The sequence below is a fragment of the Canis lupus genome, chromosome 14 (assembly GCF_003254725.2).
Source record: "Canis lupus dingo isolate Sandy chromosome 14, ASM325472v2, whole genome shotgun sequence".
NCBI lineage: Eukaryota > Metazoa > Chordata > Mammalia > Carnivora > Canidae > Canis > Canis lupus.
Window position 1 is genome coordinate 52,359,244 of NC_064256.1, and position 7,201 is coordinate 52,366,444.

At 42.0% G+C, this 7,201-nt stretch overlaps 1 pseudogene; it reads left to right on the top strand.

Moving 5' to 3' along the window:
- The first annotated feature begins 5,434 nt into the window (after positions 1-5,434).
- Positions 5,435-6,789, top strand: LOC112670896 (keratin, type I cytoskeletal 18-like; annotated as a pseudogene).
- The last annotated feature ends 412 nt before the right edge of the window (positions 6,790-7,201 follow it).

Consider the following 7,201-nt stretch of genomic DNA (forward strand, 5'->3'; position numbering starts at 1 on the left):
TAGGAGAGACGGAGAGCCCACAACGCATGCCCTCGGGAACTGTCGCGGTGGCCCGGGGAGCGTGCCCCGATTGAATTTGCATCAGGACCGAGTGCTTTTAACCCCGGCTTGAGGGTGTTCTCCTTTAATTTGGTGGGTCCGTCCATGTGGAGGGTCGCCTGCGTGGGCTTGGCAGCTCACACCTGCGGCCCCTCCTCGCCCTCCTCTTTGGAAATTGCTGGGGAGTGTGGCTGCTGATTGCTCCCTTGCTCCCCGGAGATGCGTGCGCGGGCCGTATTAGCTCCTGCGGTTGGTACCGAGGCGGCTGCCCGAGGCCGAGAGCTCCTGGAGGGTCGGGTAGGGTAGGGTTGCAGAGTACCCTCGAACCGCGTGATGCTGTTTGTAAATCGTTGCAAAAACTTTTTGACCTATGACCTTACGAATATAAATAAAGCTTGAGTTGTGTGACGTTTATATGCCACCTTCTGAATAATGACCCTGAAGAGCAGAGCATTGTGCACGCTCTCCAATACACAGAAAGAACAGGACAGGGGAAATGAAGGGAGAAGGTGCATGGAATATAAGGATGGAAGATGCAATCCTACCCGCACTGTGAAGAGGCAGGTCAAATACAGATAAACCTCAAAAGAACTAGTTATAATGAAATGACACACATAGGCCTAATAAGTTGAGGCTAGGGTAGTCTTATTTGGTTTTGTTTTGTTTTTTCATTTGGAAAGAAAGAGAAGCTTTAAATGACACATTTGTTTTGGCTCTTTCCATATTTTACTATATATGGGAGGTGAAAAGAGTTGCAAATATTTGGAAGTCACAACCACTGTAAAAGAGGGCATTCAATTTCATTTGTACTGTACTAAGAAAAGAAACTCCCTGCTACTACTAGCAAATGAATTTTAAGGTCCTTTTTAAAAAGTCAATCCCGTATCCGAAGGAAATGGGGGAAATACGGAAGGGAGTAAAAATTGCTGAGAGAAGATCTTAAGTGTTCTCATCACAATGAAGAAATAAATGATATATTTGTGGTGGGATGGAGTGGTAGCTAATCCGATAGTGGTAATCATTTTGCATTTTATAAAAGTATCAAGTCAAGATGTCCTGCACCTTATACTTTCACAATGTTGTCAGTTATTTATCAGTGAAGCTGGGGGTGCGGGGAGGAGAAGTCAGCTGGAAACCAATCACTGGGAGATAACAACTTAACATTTTTTTCCCCTTTGCTTGTATATCTTTATTTCAAATGGGATATTTTTGATGGATATAAGGTAATCTGTTATATGAATAGCCTGTCACTTTAGTAACCAATTCCCAACTATAGTATATTTATGTTGTTTCCAGTTTTTCTGTGTTCCAAATAATGCTGTGATGAACACCCTTGTATACAAACGTTTGTCTATATGGGACACCTGGGTGGCTCAGTGGTTGAACATATGCCTTTGGCCCAGCTGGGGATTCTGGGGTTCTGGGATTGAGTCCCACATCAGGCTCCCCACAGGGAGCCTGCTTCTCCTGAGGCCTGTGTCTCATGAATAAATAAATAAAATTTTTTTTTAAAAGATTTTATTTATTTATGAGAGAGAGAGAAATTGAAGGCAGAGACACAGGCAGAGGGAGAAGCAGGCTCCATGCACCGGGAGCCTGACGTGGGATTCGATCCCGGGTCTCCAGGATCGCGCCCTGGGCCAAAGGCAGGCGCTAAACCGCTGCGCCACCCAGGGATCCCAATAAATAAAATTAAAAAAAAAAAACTATATTAAAAAATAAATGTCTTATATATTTCACTACACTAAATTTCTAAAAGTCAAAAAATTTTTAATCAAAAGGTCAAATTTTTAACTAAAAAAGTTTTAAGGTTTTCAATGTATATTGTATTGTCAAATTGCCTTTTCTGAAAGGTGGTAGCAGTTTATGTCACCTCCAGCAGTATATATGAATGTCTATTTCACTGCACCCTTATCAAATATAAGTGTTACAATTGACAAAATCACTAATGAGATTTTTAAAAGGTCTTTGTTTTTAGGAAACATTCTGTTTTTTAACTAGCTATTCTAGTTGGTATAATATTAACATTGAATATTAATATAGCGGCAAATAAAAGGAACTTATTCAATACTCTAGTTGTCATTTTTCAGGCAAATCAAAGATGTATTTTACATTGTTTTTTGGTTTCATACTTTCTTGAGAAGCAATTTGAGAAAGGAATTGGAAAGCTGGATTTTATTCTGAAGTTGCATGAATTCAAATAGGGCAAAGGCCAATATGACCAATACTGACTTTTCTTAGGAGGACTATGGCAACTGGCCATAGACCACAGTTTAAAAGGAAGTTTATAGCCTTCCTCTGGTGTGATTAATAACATTGGAAAAAGCTTTCCTTCTGTTAAGGTAGCAGAAGAATGGTAATGAGATTTTCCATTTAAGTAAGACATTTGCCCTAATTGCTGCTAAGAGTGGTTCTCTGCAGGAAGTATGTTTGGTGCCATATTCAACAAGCATATCCTATATGCAGGAAAATATCAACACCTTCCCCCACTCCATGTGATGACAGGATTTCATTTACTGTAAATTTCTTATTTTTAAAAAAATTATCTATTATTTTAAATGGCTATTGGAAAAAGAGATGTTGGAAGAAAACAGTATTCACTGAGCAGGATAAACCAGTCTGGGAGGAAGAGGCATTTTTCTAATGACCGAACTAAACCCCTGATAACTAAATTTCTCATCCTCATTCTTTGCCTCACCTGACCAACTTTTACAGTCTTCCCCATGCACATTTGGTGTGTCATAGTAAGCTTCTCCATCAAAGAATCACTCAGTATAGGAAAAATGTCTTGGCAAAAAAATACCTGTCTTCTTTGTTTGCAGTTATATTCATTTTAAGGGAAACAAATTCCCATAGACTGTAAGAGTCAACATGTAAAATTAAATGCATTCTAAGAGTTCAAAGAAATATTCATTGGTGATGAAAAGTAAAATTTAAAAATCTGTATCAAAATTTGGGTGATGAGGGGATCCCTGGGTGGCTCAGTGGTTTGGCGCCTGCCTTTGGCCCAGGGCGTGATCCTGGAGTCCCGGGATCAAGTCCCACGTCGGGCTCCCGGCATGGAGCCTGCTTCTCCCTCCTCCTATGTCTCTGCCTCTCTCTCTCTCCCCCTATGTCTATCATAAATAAATAAATAAATCTTTTTTAAAAAATTGGGTGATGGCACTAAGTGAATAGAAAGATTCAGGGTACACTTTGTGTAAATGGAACACACTTTCCAAACACACTTTTCATTATGTGTTGAGTATTCCTGTAGATCGGAGAAGACTACACAGTAGAAATTGGGGTTCTTTAAATGATCTAAAGCATTAATCATTTATTTTTATTTTCTACCATGTTATTATTTATCCTTCTTTGACCCTCTTTAGTATCAAAATCTTAAAAAAAAAATAGGCTCTATTTTTCTAGTTCTCATTTTAACTGAATTTCTAAAAATTCTATTTCTAAATAGCCACGAACCAAAGATTTGGCCAGCTTGGAATATATCTCTATCTTCAGTAACAAAAAGGTACATCAAGTCTTTTTGTACTATTGATATGCACCATTATATATTTTATAAGTGTAAATTTTTTTTTAATTTTTTTAATTTTTTTAATTTATGATAGGCACACAGTGAGAGAGAGAGAGAGAGAGAGGCAGAGACACAGGCAGAGGGAGAAGCAGACTCCATGCACCGGGAGCCCGACGTGGGACTCGATCCCGGGTCTCCACGATCGCGCCCTGGGCCGAAGGCAGGCGCTAAACCGCTGCGCCACCCAGGGATCCCATATAAGTGTAAATTTAACATTAATACTTCTCTTAATTAAACTAATAGTGGAGAACTAGCAAGAAAAGAAGTATTTTCAGTGATATATTTCATTCAGTATGGTGAACTGATTACAAACTTTAAAATTCCTTCTATTTATTGAAAATAGAATTATTTTCTTAAAGAATTTGTTTATAAGTACTACCCAATGTCTCCCCTGCAGTTCTTACCATATCTGCCAACATACAAGTCTTTAAAACAGCACAGATTACCTCTCTTTTCAGAGTTATATGCAGAATTGTGTTTAAAACTAGTATTAACTACAGCAAGTGAAAACCATTAATTAGTACCTAACTCCCAATGCAATGATAGAATTCACAATATTTTTGTAATATACTAATTAGTGAAATGCATTTAATTTTCACAACAGGACTAATGTAGGAAGATATCTACATAGAACATGGGGAGTAAACTTCCAGGTGATAAATGATGTTCTTACAATGGAGCCTGGTACTAAGAGAATTTCTGCGTCCTAATTTCAGCTTTCTGTTAACCACTAGAGCATCAATCACTTGATTTCTCTAAGTTTTATTTTTCTTTCTTCATATGTTAAATGAAGAAAGATTTGACTAGTGTTTTTCAATATTTTTTTACCATGATACACAGTAAGAAATACATTTTTTAAACTAATACATTTTACTTATCTTTTTCTTTTAAGATTCTATTTATTTATGAATGAGAGACACACAGAGAGATAGACAGAGACAGAGAGAGAGTGGCAGAGGGAGAAGCAGGCTCCATGCAGGGAGCCTGCCGTGGGACTCGATCCCTGGTCTCCAGGATCAGGCCCTGGGCTGGAGGCGGTGCTAAACCGCTGCCCCACCCGGGCTGCCCACTCATTTATCTTTAAAGACATTCAAATGGCCAACAGATACATGAAAAGGTGCTCAGCATCATTAATCATCAGAAAAATGAAAATCAAAACCATAATATTATTAAAGGATATTAGGTGGCCCCCAATCTCCAGAAAGACCAAAGAGGCAGACTTGGAGACCACCCAACTTGGATCAACACCTAAGTCAGACCCAGTGACTATGCTCTCTGGCCAAACCCCACTGACTCTTGTCCCTTGGCTTACAGGGCAAATGTTGGACATTGAATGAGGGAACTTCAGTCATTGTAATAATAAAAGACCCACACCTCCACAGCCTCCCTCAACAGACTAAAGGATTCCCTATAGCATCTGCCTCATTGTTTTGCACTTTTCTAAACAGACGGTTCACTCCAGAGAATATAGTTAGCAGAGTCAAAGTCTCTTATCTGAGCCTGCATTCATATTGGAGGAAATCTCCCAGATGTAAAAATGGTGTTCAAAGGGAGCTGAGTAGCCTCTATATGGCAAGGTGCATCTCACAAAGTGTTCTGAAAATTAAAGTGAGTCACAGAATTATAGTGGTTTGGAGGCTGAAAGGGATCTTTTAAATTAGTAGTGTTTTCCAAATTTTAGGCCAATAATAGCGGGCCATAAAATCAATGTAGTATACTCCATAGTTTTCAAAACATTTAAGAATAGAATTGAAAATACCACCATGGTCCTGGCCTGAGCCTGAGCCCTGGCCTCCCGAGTCGCCCTTTGGCTCTCCGAGCAGCATGAGCTCCACCACCCGCTCCCCTTCTCTTCCAACTACGGGTCCCCGGGCTCCGTGCAGTCCCAGCCACCAGGTCCGGCCCATCAGTAGCACAGCCAGCGTCTATGCAGGCATGGGGGGCTCGGGCTCCCAGACCTCCATATCCTGCTCCACCAGCTTCCCGGGTGGCTGGAGGTCCGGAGGCCCGGCCGCGGGGATGGCTGGGGGTCTGGCGGGCATAGGGGGCATCCAGGGCAAGAAGGAGACCATGCAAGACCTGAGTGACCGCCTGGCCTCCTACCTGGAGAGGGTGAGGAGACTGGAGGCTGATAATCAGAGACTGGAGATGAAAATCCGGGAACACCTGGAGAAGAAGGGGCTCCCAGGTCAGAGACGGGGGGCATGACTTCAAGACCACCAAGGACCTGAGGGCTCAGATCTTTGCAAGTGCTGTGGACAATGCCCGCATCGTTCTGCAGATTGGCAATGCCAGGCTTGCTGCTGATGACTTGAGTCAAGTATGAGATGGAGCTTGCCATGCGCCAGTCTGTGGAGAGTGACATCCATGGGCTCCGCAAGGTCATTGATGACACCAACGTCACTCGGCTGCACCTAGAGACAGAGATCGAGGCTCTCAAGGAGGAGCTGCTCTTCATGAAGAAGAACCACGAGCAAGTAAAGGGCCTACAAAACCAAATCGCCAACTCTGGGTTGACGGTGGAGTTGGATGCCCCCAAATCTCAGGGCCTCAGCAAGATCATGGCAGGTATCCGGGCCCAGATGACAAGCTGGCTCAGAAGAACTGGAAGGAGCTGGACAAGTACTGGTCCCAGCAGATCAAGGAAAGCACCACAGTGGTCACCACACAGACCTCTGAGATCGGAGAAGCTGAGATGACCCTCATGGAGTTGAGATGCACCACCCAGTCCTTGAAGATCAACCTGGACTCCATGAGAAACCTGAAGTCCAGCTTGGAGAACAGCCTGAGGGAGGTCAAGGCCTGCTATGTGATGCAGATGGAGCAGCTCAACGGGATCCTGCTGCACCTGGAGTCAGAGCTGTCCCAGACCCGGGCAGAGGGGCAGCTCCAGGCCCAGGAGTATGAGGCCCTGCTGAATGTCAAGGTCAAGCTGGAGGCTGAGATTGCCACTGACTGTCGCCTGTTGGAAGACGGGGAGGACTTCAGTCTTACTGACGCCCTGGACAACAGCAACTCCTTGCAGACTATCCAGAAGACCACAACCCGCAAGATCGTGGACGGCAAGGTGGTGTCTGAGACCAACGACACAAAAATTCTGAGGCATTGAGGTAGCAAAACAGGGTACCTTTGGGGAGCAGGAGGCCAATAAAAGGTTCAGAGGTCAAAAGAAAAAAAAATACCACCATGTATAATTGCACTAAGTGAAGATAAGTATTGTCTGTTGGAACTTTTGTCCTAATTATATACAAGTGTCTATATTTACATATGTAAATATATACGTATGTAAATAGTATATGTTTAAGTGTTCTGAGCCCCAGTGCAAAATGTAAAGATAAACAAGTAGATCAATGAAACAGGAGACAACATTCAGGAATAGACCCACACATGTATAGACAACTTATTTTTTCACAAAGTTGTAAAGACATTTAGTGGAGAAAGGATAGTCTTTTCAACAAATGATGCTGGAACATTTATATGCAAAGAAAAAAAAAGAAAAAGAACTTCAGCCCATGTCTTATGCCATATATGAAAATTAACTCAAAATGGAACACAGACCTAAATATAAAACTTAAAACTATTAAAATTCTG